Source organism: Peromyscus eremicus, chromosome 18 (assembly GCF_949786415.1).
Source record: "Peromyscus eremicus chromosome 18, PerEre_H2_v1, whole genome shotgun sequence".
Taxonomy (NCBI): Eukaryota; Metazoa; Chordata; class Mammalia; order Rodentia; family Cricetidae; genus Peromyscus; species Peromyscus eremicus.
The window spans coordinates 9,780,071-9,792,358 of NC_081434.1; the positions used below are offsets into that span (position 1 = coordinate 9,780,071).

At 44.9% G+C, this 12,288-nt stretch overlaps 1 non-coding gene across 1 annotated transcript; it reads right to left on the reverse strand.

The window, feature by feature from the left end:
- Positions 1-9,881: 9,881 nt before the first annotated feature.
- LOC131895408 (U6 spliceosomal RNA) lies at positions 9,882-9,984 on the reverse strand. Its single transcript, XR_009375167.1, has one exon. It is a non-coding gene; the product is annotated as a U6 spliceosomal RNA (small nuclear RNA).
- Positions 9,985-12,288: the final 2,304 nt, after the last annotated feature.

Here is a 12,288-nt window from a genome sequence, read left to right on the forward strand (position 1 = left end):
ATCCATAGGCAGCAAAGGAGACTGCCACATGAGGCCTGGCTTGAGCATGTAAGACCTCAAAGCCCACCTCCACAGTGACACACTTCCTCCAACAAGGCCACACCTCTTAACAGTGCCACTCTCTATGGGCATACGGGGGCCATTTTTATTCAAACCACCATACTGGGAATGTTAGGCTATGAGCCTGGAGCTGCCATATTTTCTCCATTTGGAAAGAAGCTGACATGGATTCTTACTAGGACAGAGGAAACCAGAATCACGATATGGAGATGAATTGTTACACACACACACACACACACACACACACACACACACACAGATTCATGTACTGAAGGCATGGTCCCCAGCTGACCAGCAGGCATTACTGCTGAGGGATGATTGAATAATGAAGGTCCCAAACACCCAATGAATGAATCAATCTGTTGACAGGTTCATACTTTGATGGCTTAATTGGGAGATGGTAGACACTGGGAAGTGCAGCCTCATGGAAGATGTAGGTCTGAGGGAGTGCCCTTGAAGGGTAGGCCCTCTCTCCTCAACCTCTCCCTGCTTGCTAGCCATTGTGTGGTGAGCAGCAATGCTCTACTATACTCTCCAATAGGCCATGTTTCCCATGATGCTCTGCCTAATCACAGGCCCTGAGCAATGGAGGCAAGCGTGGGCTAAAATGACTGAAAGTGTGATTCAAAATAAATCCTTATTCCCTTGTGTTTTTTTTATATTTCTATTTTTAGTTGTTTTTTTCATAGCAAGGAACCAATGACTAATACAGTATTGTATTAGTACGCATGTGTATACTGGTGTATATGTGCTAAAAGGCTCCAATGTTGGCTATGTAAGATGCATAGATCCATAAACAAGGAAACGAAATGGCTTACTTCTGCGCCTCTCTCAGGAGAAATCTACATTTTTATCAAGTTGCAAAGGATTCTGTGAACCATTTCTTGTGTTTCTGAGTTCATTATCACTACTTGAAGGTCGCCTCTCCCTCACTTCAAACACTAGTGCCCATATATTTCACTTTGCTTTCCATAAAAATAACATGAACTGCTCCTCGGAGATGTTCTGCAAACACTTTCAATCACCGATCACTGCCTGAGAAAACAAAAAAGTAGATGGATTGCAGGCCTCTTCTAACAAAGCCTTTAGAAAAGAGGAAAAAACTGAGACGTTCGTAAAAATGAAAGAGTTGAGGAAATTAGGGAAAAGAGAAAGGCAGTCAAATGATGAAGACGACCTAAATTGAGATTACCCCTGTCCTCAGACATCTTAGCAACTAACTGTGTGAGCCCCTGAAGCCAGCAAGCGCAGGCTATCTTGTGTATTGTGTCCTCGTCAGGCTGGGCAGCTGCTTGAGGGCAGCTGAGGATCAGAAGGAGTCCAGGACTCAGGCATCCTGGCTGGGATCTCACTTAATGACCAAATGCAGCCAGACACCTGGAGATGGTCTAATCAAGCTTCTCATCATAAAGTAGAGAGGATTAACCTTCAGGAGCTATATAAACCACCAGAGTGTTTATATAGCTATGACAAAGCCTTTGTCAACAGCAACCAAAGAATCCAACAGAGAATCCAAGCGATAGGACCAGAGACAGGAAATAGGCAAATCCACAGGTGAAGGAGGAGGTGAAGAGGGGCCAATGTTAAAAAGATTAAGATAAAGAAGCTGGTGAGATGAGGGGAGCTTGGATTCTGGTAAGAACTCAGGGAACCCGCTAGGCCATGGTACCTGTTGTTACCCTTACCCTGTGTTTATTGCTGACACTGCCATTACCTCGTGGCTCGCACTCACATGGAGGTCCTGAGTGTTGAGCATGGACTAAGGAAATTCACATTTTCTCCTTGAATTCTCACAAAAGGGCCCTCCTTCTAGGTTTGCTAAGGTGAAAATGGTAAGCAAGATAAATGTACACATTCGAAATGAACAGCACAGTGAGTTGTTCACACGTGTGCTGTGAAATGATTGGCAGGATGGATGAACACACCTTCTGTTGCCCCTGGTTACCGTGTGTGCTGACGACACTTAGAATCTGCCCTCCCCACAATACAGTGTTTTCTGCAGTCATCACATTAGCTGATACGCATCCCTGGATCTCAGTCCTCTTGGGTTTTACTCTTTAACCAGCATCCCGTTTATCTCCCCAACCCTGGAACCCACGGGTTCACTTTCTTCTTCCATGAGTTTGACTTTTTAGACTCCACAGAAGAGCAGGAGCATCGAGTACTTATCTTTCTAAATTTTCCTTGTCTTATTTCCTGTAAAAGTTTAACATTGGATGGACCACAAAAGTCCAAGTGTCCAAGGCCTGGTCTCCAGGACGGCAATATTAAAGATGGAACTTCCGTAAGGTAGGGCCTAGAGGGAGATGCTCAGGGTGTATGCCCTCACGTGGAACTGGATGACACTGGCCTCTTCTCTCTTTTCTGTGCCTCATGGTTAAAGTGGTTCTGCTCCACCATACACTTGCTATCCTTCCTCCCTCCCTCCCTCTTTTCCTCTCTTATTTGTCTGGATTATTTGCGAACAAATCAAGGGTCTTCTATATGCTAGGCAAGTGCTTGACCACTAAGCTGCATCTCATAAACTCATCCCTCCATGGTGGGCTACATAATGGCAGCCCAGAACAGTGGGAACAAGTGACCATGTGCGAGCATATCCAAAGCTACTATAGCGAACTTTTTCTTCTTGTAAGTTGATTCTATCAGGTATGTCATTACAGTCACAGAAAGTCTGGCATAACGTCCTTCAGGGTCATCCATGCTGCAGTAAGTGGCAGGGCTCTCTGTTCTGTTGAGGATATGATCCCTGTGTACACAGTGCATCTCCCTCATCAGTTCACTTATCAATGGACACTTAGGCCGATTCTATCTCCTGCCTCTTGTCAACAACACTTCAATGAACAGGACAATGAAGAGTTTATCACAGTGCTGTCCTTTGTCTATGGAGTTAGATGTGGGGTGCCCGGGTTGTATGGTAGTTTAGGAACATCTACACTATTTTGAATGATCATATCATTTTCTATTCCCACCCACAGCATCAAGGGTTCTCTTTTCCTCCATATGCTTCTCTTCCTCTGAACTAGTTTTTCAAAGGACATTTAGGAGCTTGCTTGATCCAAAGGGAGTCCCAGAAGGATGAAGCATTGTGCCCAAGCACAGGCTAATGAAACAAAACAAAACAAAACAAAAACAAAAACACAGCCTCTAAGACACTGTTACAGGAAGAAACACGAAACTGTTGAGTTGTGAACAGTGCAAAGCTGCAAAGTAATGGCCCAATTTACCTTTGAAGTACAATAAAATATCTTCTAAGTAGGATATTAGAGACTTTCTTGACATAATTCACAGCCCAGGACAGCGTTGGAGTAAATTTACACCCTGTCCTTCCCCACACTCTCTCCTCTGGTGTTCCATTATCAATCTCTCAGCAGGGTTTGGATTTCAGCATTGGCACTCACAGACAGAATTGGAAATAACTGGCGTTCTGCAAATCCCTGCATGTTTCTCTGTCACCGTCTCCTTCTCCCACACCAGACACAGATTTCTCAGTACTGCTGCAGATTAAAGTTAATTCTGTCATTGCTAGTGTAATTTATCACCTTCTCTGTGTGTTTCTCCTGAGCAAACCTTTAGGAAGCCTTGAGGAAGTTCAGACCCTGAGTGGAGAATTGAGCGGCGGCCTTTTTTTTTCCAGCAATACTTCTAGGTGCTTCCTAGGATACAGCCCTTTGACTGCTGTGATAACAGCCAGGGTCAAGCTTGTCAGGAGACAAAAGACAAGGCCATCTATCACCATTATTTGAAAATCTCATTTAGTGAAGGATTTATGATCTGCTGGGTTCAGAGGAGATTAAAAAAAAAATAAAACAGAGATTGAATAAAGCGTGCCGGCTGGTGCATAAAGATGAGACAGGGTTTTATAGAGGACCCCAGGCAGATGGCATCCAGTCAGAAGTGCCACACAACCACGTCAGTGTAGATGGGGAATGTTGGGTTCTGCTAAGTGCCACCACTGGGAGTCAGGGGTGAAGCACAGCCCACCTCCTGAACATCTGATTTAGACAGGAGGGAAGGGCAGGCATATAGAGCTGCAGAACTAGATTCTTACGGTCAACCATCTAGGATATAAGCTAGACACAATGGCAGCCTTGTGCCTCGGTTTCCTGAGTGTTTCCTAGGGCGGCTGTTAGGATCTTAAATCAAGATGTAAACCCAGAGTCCCCTGCTTAGAAGGTAGATAACATTCAGTAAATGCCAGGTTAGTGCCCAAAATGTCACAAATGACCTACCCTCATGGAACTGGTAAGGAGGCTAAAGAAGTTACCAAGAATATTTACAATGGTCCTCAATACAGAGGATGCTAGAGTGCGACGCATCACCACATGTGTCGCCATGGCAACAATAACATCTCTTTAGTAGTAGTAGCTATTACAGAGAGCCAGGTCTTGAACATGACAGGTGAAGCCTGGTGTCTTAACTGGTTATCAGACTGGTGGCTTAAGGGACACTTGTGACCTATAAATGCACTGGTTTCGCCTGAGTGGATTTTATAAATGACTTGACTTAGCTGCACAGTTTCAACTGCACTTCAAAGCACCCTACACTTCTTTCAACTGACCCACTTGTGACTTCTCATACAGAATTACAAGCTGACTTCACCTAGGGCCTACAGTTTTGTAATGGTAATTCTCACAGGGACTGAGCAGGACCCGCCCCCCTCCCCCGCCTCTGTTTCCAAATGTGGCTCATACATGCCCCAGATCGTCCCAGTCCTTAGCAAGCTTCTCACAGGTACTGTAACTTGTCTGGATCTTAAAGGGACTCAAGCTTGTCTTCTTCACACAAATTTCTTATAGGCTTCCTCAGTTGATGCATTGACTGATACCCCCCCCCCCAACACACACACAATGTAATTTGTTGATATCCACTCTCCCATCTCCTCCCAGAACTACCCCCATCCAATGGTGACCTCTTTTAAAAAAATCCATCAAATACGATATGTGCTGCCCACATACTCATGGATAAGTGGCCTTCACTGGAGGGTATGCCCTTAAAGAAAACTGATGTGCTCTCTTTCAGTAATTATCTATTGCCAATAGCTCCTTAGACAGGGGTGGGAGTCCATGCCCTCTTCTCTCCATTCTGGAATTTTGTCTGGCTTGAGCTTGGGCAGAGCTTGTGCATGGATGTCTCAACTGCTGTGAATCCACACTGCCCCCACTGTGCCCAGAAAGCGGTGTTCTTGTAGCCACCCCGTCCCTCTGACCCTCTTCCAATCTTCTGGTCCCCTTTTAGTGCATCTGTCAAACCTCACCAGCGATGCTTCCTTTTGTGGTGGAGAGTGACCAACGCAGAGACCCACAACTGGCCAAGGTTCAGAGAAGAAGACACTGGAGAGTGCTTGGCCCTGAAGGAAACATCTGTATTACAAACCCTCCTCCCAGGGCTCAGGGGTCATCATGGAAGAAGAGCTGGAAAGAATGCGGGAGTCAAATGCATTTTTTAAAAGCTCCAAACTAACCCAAGGATTTGGCAAATGACAGAGGCACTCTTTCTGGTATCATGCACACACGTTCATTGCTGTGTGCAAAAATCCCAGGGGAACCAGAGATTCACTAAAAATCTTATACAAAAAAACTTCTCCCTTATGGATTCAATCATGGAGGGGAAGTCCCTCCTCGCTGTTCCTCGGAATGCACCTCTCATTGTCAGGGAGGTTCCATGATTCATAAATATGTTGCTCAGGTGCAGAAAATGAAGGGCCATGATTAGGAGAATGCTTTGAACTGGTGACAAGTGTGAGTGATTCGGCTGTCACCAAATTCCCCTTCTTTCAGAACATTATAAGCACCTGCTCTATCAAATATCACTTCCCAAACATCATCTTGCCACCACATTTCTTGCTGATGTGAAGGCTTCTTTTAGTTCTGGCGGCACCACAGTGAGCCTTAGAGAAGAACATCCCTTGTGAAGACATTTTACTGCCATCTGCTGGGACAAAAGTGCCATGCTCACTATGTACCTTCATCCTAGGCTCTATGCTCTCTGAGCAGTGCTCGGCCACTCCCAACACCCTGCGAGCTCCGAGCTCTGCCAGGGGAAGCAACAGAAGGCAGTTTCAATGAGCTTCCTTGTTTTGAAGAAAGAAAGGAAAAATAATTTAAGAATTACTTTTAGACTCAAAGTAGAACGGAGTTTCTGCAAATGAATTATCTCTTCCCCAAGGCGCTTTTGCTCTGCGGTTGTGAAAACCAAAGGTTTGAACTCTATTCTGACATGATTGTGCTAGGTGGGCTACAGGGCTGCTCTGTAGCGAATGTTCGACATGGCTATGATTTTTACTGTTATGAGTATCCGCAAGCACCTGCTTCTTCCCCTGAAAATGAAGATAATAGGCAATACCTAGTGGCCACGTCTTGTACTAATTACCGGGTGAGTGTTTGGCACCACGGAATCAACAGCAATATTAGCTGCTGTTGACTCCGGAGGTGATATTAATTATGGATGCTGTTTCTGTGATCTCCTGTTCTTCCCAATCCACAGAAAGATTCTTATTCTAGCTTTCTATGTGTAAGTCTTATAATCACCAGTTTTGAGATGTTTCTATGTCACAGAGGTAGACCAGATTCCGGATCACATAGGTACCCCAGTGAACAGGTATCCTGTGGCTGAGGGCAGAGCCAGTTCCAGGCTGAGGTATGGCTTAAACTGGTCCAGAGGTTTTACTTTCACATCAGAACTCAGCCTGACATCACTCTGAAAGTCTTATGGATGGCTGTTGATGCTACTATAGTAATGTCACAAAGAAAATGGAAATCTTAGAATAAAGATGAATAGAACAGCTTCTTACTCCTCTGTCCAGATCACTGTCCTATTGATGTCTTGGATGATTTCAACAGGAGAAATGAGCAGCTAAGAGAATCAGCTCCTGGAATTGGCTGGGTTGTCTGAATGAAGAAGGGCACGGGGCATGTGTGCAGGAGAGCCTTGCACCCTGGAGAAGACTCTGCTCAAAGCACTTCGCACAGTGCTGACACAGCAAGCCTCCTATGCTTTTTCTATCCAGCATCTGCTTATACAAATTCTGACCAGGTGGCAAACCCTTCCCCTCTGCTCTCGAGCAACAGGATACAGGACAGAGAACACCTGTTACAAAAATGCATTGATTAGCTGGAAGTTGGCAGGTATAACATGGGCTCAGGGCCACATGTGAGATCCGGCTGCCTTGTCAGCCACTGGCTCTGCTATCTTGGCTCCAGTCCATGTCCATGGCTAATGGGACTGATCCATGGGCATAAATCTGAAAGCTCTGGTTGGCAAGTGAGAGGTTATCGTACTCAAGGCCACTTCCGTGTATTGCTGCTTATCTAAAAGCAAAAGCTTCCAAATGGAGTAGGGTATGGGAGGCGTAGGCATGGGTGTGATGCTCTTCACTCTCAAGGAGCTTCCAGGAAAGTGGGGGCCACTAAGAGGACTGTGCAAGTACCAGTTAGTGAATGCTAGTAGTTACAATGTAGTTTGTATATGCAGGGTTGCTTGGGGAAGGTAACAATAACCAAGTTGGCATGTGCTGCTTGGATGAACAGAAGCAAAAACCCAGGAGAAACTTAGGGGAGCCAATGGATATGAGTGGGACATGAGGGAAGTGTGGGAGAGCATACTGGACGAGGGAAAATGGCAGATGGATCTTGGTGGTTGAACAGGAGTCCGTCTAGGATAGAGGAGGCAGAATCCTATGATCATAAACAGGATGCCGCGTGGGGCACTGGAGATCAAGTCTGAAGGAAAAGGACAGAACACAGTGAAGAAGGGAAGGAAGAATTGAGTCACCAGGTGTAGCTAATCAATGCGGGAAGACCTGATGAGATGCTGATTTATCACTGAAAAGCCCCAGTGGGACAACACATCATGGCTCTCATGGTCTGGAGACTCTTTGGGGTGTCTCAGCCATGGTCCCTCAACTCGACAGATGTCGGCACACATACAGGCCAGCCTACTTAGCTTTCTCACTATAGAAAACTCTCACCCAGAATACTGTCATATTAATTAATGTGTTTCCTGATCAGTAAGCTGCTAGCCTAAACTAAAATGCCAATCTAAACATTATTCAGAACAGTTACAAAAAGGAAATTCCGTGTGCTTTTTTTTTCCTTATAAAAGTTAGAGGCCAGCATGAACATAAGTTAGAAGTAGAAGAATATAGCCAACGTGGTGAAAAAAATTTAGAAAATAAGTATAGGATGTTAGAGCCCAGGAGGGATGCTGGGAAGCTTGAAACTCATAGAATTCCATGTGTGCTCAACAACTGCTCACTGAATGAAGGTATCGATGAATATTCTAATTTCAACGGTTCATGATCTACACTTCCTGGAGGTTGCTCTGGGTTTTGTACAGTAACTTCTGCTCTGAAGTGGAGTCAACCTACTGTGAATGTGAGTGCAAATGCGATTCTAGGTACTCGGCATGTATTACGCTCTGCGAACAGTTGTTAGGGGATGAATGCAGGAAGGAGTAATGTATCAATGAGAAGAATAATGAAATGACTTGAACTTTAATAATCATGAGCCGAAGGCCTGCAGCTTAAAGACATATTTATGTTTGTTTTATGTGCACAGACATTTAGCCTGCAGGTGTATATGTGCAGCATGTGTATCTAGTGCCTACAGAGACCAGAAAAGGGAAGCAGATAGATCCCTTGGAACTGGAGTGACGGAGATTTACGAGCTGTCATGTGGGTTCTGGGAACCAAATTTGATCCTCTACAAGCGTAGCAAGTATTCTTAACTGTTAGGCCATCTCTCCAGGATCCAGAACTGAATTTTCAAGGGAAAAAAAAGACAAAAAGCTAACTTTCTTCTGACCTCTCTATATCTTATTTTCTTACACCAAGAGACGCATAAAAATGTCAGTGACCTTTTGCTGGCTTCCAAGGGATGTGGAAAAGGATAAATATGTCCGGGTGTGTCGAGCTTCTGGAGTTCCTTGGGGAGAAACTGTGGGCTTTAATTTCATGATTAGAAGCTACCTGTAAAGCTGTTGCACCTCTAAACAAAGTATCTTCAAACAGAAGAAGGGGCACATGCCCATTGGCAAACTTCTGTCAATTCCCCTGGCCCTTCACCTGGTGCCCACTGGGGCTCAGTGTGGACAAATACCAAATTCCGAGTTTGTCTGGGTTGTGTGGTAGGAGCTGGAGGTATATCTTCCTACAGGGAATTGAACAGGGGCAGGGATGGCACTGACATCATCTTTCTCTGTCCACTCAAAGCCCTCTGACTCTGTACTAGACTCCAGGAGAGAAGGTGGAGGGGACAGGGAAAACAGTGGATGTGAAGCCTCTTCAAGTTTGTTACGTTTTTTGTAGGACGTTTTGACGTTTTTAACACCAAACTCCTCATGTTGCCATGGCAAACATAATTAGAAAACACAAGTCAAGACCCCTACCTCAATAAAGAAAGGTGGAATAAGAATAGAAACTATTGACTGACTATCTTAATATTGACCCAGACAATCTAGATTTGCCTGGATTATCTAGACATAGAAAAGTCTTCTGTACATACAGTTAAATACGGAAAATGATATCCAAAGCCATGTTTACTGCAATATGTAAAATGACTAGGCAATGATAAAAAGAAACACGTTACTAAATGGGATGATTCTGACTCATGATATCTGTCACGATTTTTTAAAAATCATTACACTGCCAATGTACACCTAGATTTGAGCATACAGTGGGAAGAACACATCAAAAATATGACAGGCACGGGCAAAGAAACTAAAACCGTAACGTCACATAAATTTAGAAGCCAGGTCGTACCTACGAACAATAGCATTTTTATTATATGATGATACCACATGCTTTTAAAATACTACTTATTGAATAAGAGAAGCTGCATTTGTGCTGAACCATAGTCTTGTGCAGGGGCCATGCTAATCTCCTCTGTATCGTTCCAATTTGAGTATATGTGCTGCTGAAGTGAGGACAAGCCATATTCTTATTTGCATGCAGGACACCAGCACTTGGCAGTTCCATTATCTCTGATTCTGCATGGCTTAATTACTTCTTCCCAGGATGGTTCTTTCTTCGACTGTCTTCACGTTGTCAACTTTAGCCACCCAACTGCTAGTCTCTTAAGCTAAAATCTAGGAAACGTTTCTTCCTTCTCTTGTTCTCATCTTCTGGACCGGACCATGTCCTCATTAGCATTGGGGAAACAAAATGTATTAGTTACTTCTCTCTCTCTGCTGTAACCAAATGCCAACAAAAAGCAACGTAAAGGCGGTGAGGTCACCTTGGCTCGAGGTTGGAAGGGATACAGTCCATCGTGACAAAGAAGGCATGGAAGCAGGTGGCCCCATGGTGGCAGGAGTGGACCCGGAAACAGAGAGCCTGGAGGGGTGGCTCCTGGCTGACTTTCTCCTTTCCCCCTATGACTCAGCCTGAGACCCCAGCCCATAGGATGGGTCCACTCAGATTGAGACCCCAGCCCATAGGATGGGTCCACTCAGATTCAGGGCTGATCTTTCTATCTCACGTAATACTCTTTGGAAAAGCACCTCTACACACACACACACAGACACACACACACACACACACACACACACACACACACACACACACACACAAAGGTGTGCCCCATTACTAACCTAGGTATCCAAGTTGATGATCAAACTTCATCATCACAGGAAACACTGAGTTTTCTTCTGGGGAAGTCCCTTTAACTTCTGAGCATTGTTTCCCCATCCCTCCCTTTGTTGGCTCCAGAGAAGCTTTCCACATTGTCCTCCAGGAGCTTAAATCTGCATACGACTTCTGTAGATGCTCAGGACATCCAAGGTGGACTAGATGGACACACTATCCACGTCCTCCCATTACCATGATAAACGTAACTATTTATTTCTTTGAATTTTTAAGGCACAGTTTTTGGAGTAAGACTGCCTGGGGTAAAACCCCAGAACAAGTATTTCTACTGTGTGATCATGGACACATGCAGGTTTTCAGAAGCGGGTCAAATTGTGAGACCCAACTTTGAGTTGTTGAGGGCAGCTCTGAGGTGGTTCCGCAAAATGATTATCCCTTCCATCTCTGTCTGTGCTCATCGGAGTGCTCGGGGAGATGAATATGATCAAAATGCATTGTAGGAGATTCTCGAAGAATTAACAATAATACTATTTTTGAAAAAGAAACTATTTTTGCTCTTAAGAACGTAAGTCCAGTGTCTATGATCAACATATAGATAATTACAGTGCAAAAGTGGAGTGAGGTAGTACTGGTGAGCACTGGGTGGTCTGATGGCATTTCTTTCTCCTCGTCAGAGACGGGTGACAGGAAGGCAGGTAGGAAGCATAATGCTTACTGTCTATTATGACATGCTGGTGACAGCCGTGGATCAGACAGACGTACACTGTCAGTGTTACACATTGTCCTCAACAACTGCAGCCCTCTGCGGGAAGCTGGTGCCTCCTGTAGGACACAGGGTGTGGAGTCAAGAGAGGAGAGGAGAGAGCTGAGTGAGCCTTGTGAGACAACCGAGAAGACCCATCCATCTACCTCTTGAGCAAGGGCAAGTCAGCAGGGAGGGGGGAAAATCTCCCTTCTTGCCCAAAGATGTTAGCACAGAGTGCTGATGAGCAAGGGAAGTGGATACATAGTCCAGACTATGGGCAGAGTATGAAGCCAGAGAAGGACTCCCCGAGGAGCTTCACAGGACAGACAAGAGAAAGATAGAGAGCAAAACGAAGGATGTTGTAAGCAGAGAGAAGAGCACTGGTCAAGACCAATGTAACCTGGGACAAAAGGTGCTTTGATGCAACCAGAGTTTTAAGTTTGATGAATTCAATGTGGAAGTTGCAAGGCTCCAGTTCTGAGAGGTAGGTAAGGAAGGAGAGGGTACCCTGTATCCACTGTATCTTTGACAATTTGAAACATTAACAGCTTTTAATCAGTTTTTAATCAGTGTTTTCAATTGAGAAAGACGGGCTAGGGGAGATAATTGAGGCAGATATTCTGATACTTCAGCTATAGACAGCAGGAGCTCGAGTCAGGGTTTTCTCACGTCAAAGGCTAACAGAAGTGGATGGGTCTGAGATGTACTTTGGAAGTCTGACAGCCAAACTCAGGAAATGCTTTGCTGCTAACTGGGACTTCCTGCCTCTGTGTGAGCCACACTGAACCGCCCTGTTCTACCTAAGGTCTCACTGTGTGCTGGGCATCATGCCCTGTGCTTGATCTACATGCTCATTCAAAGAGTCTGCCCAGGAGGCAGGGAGCTAAACTGAGGTTCCAAG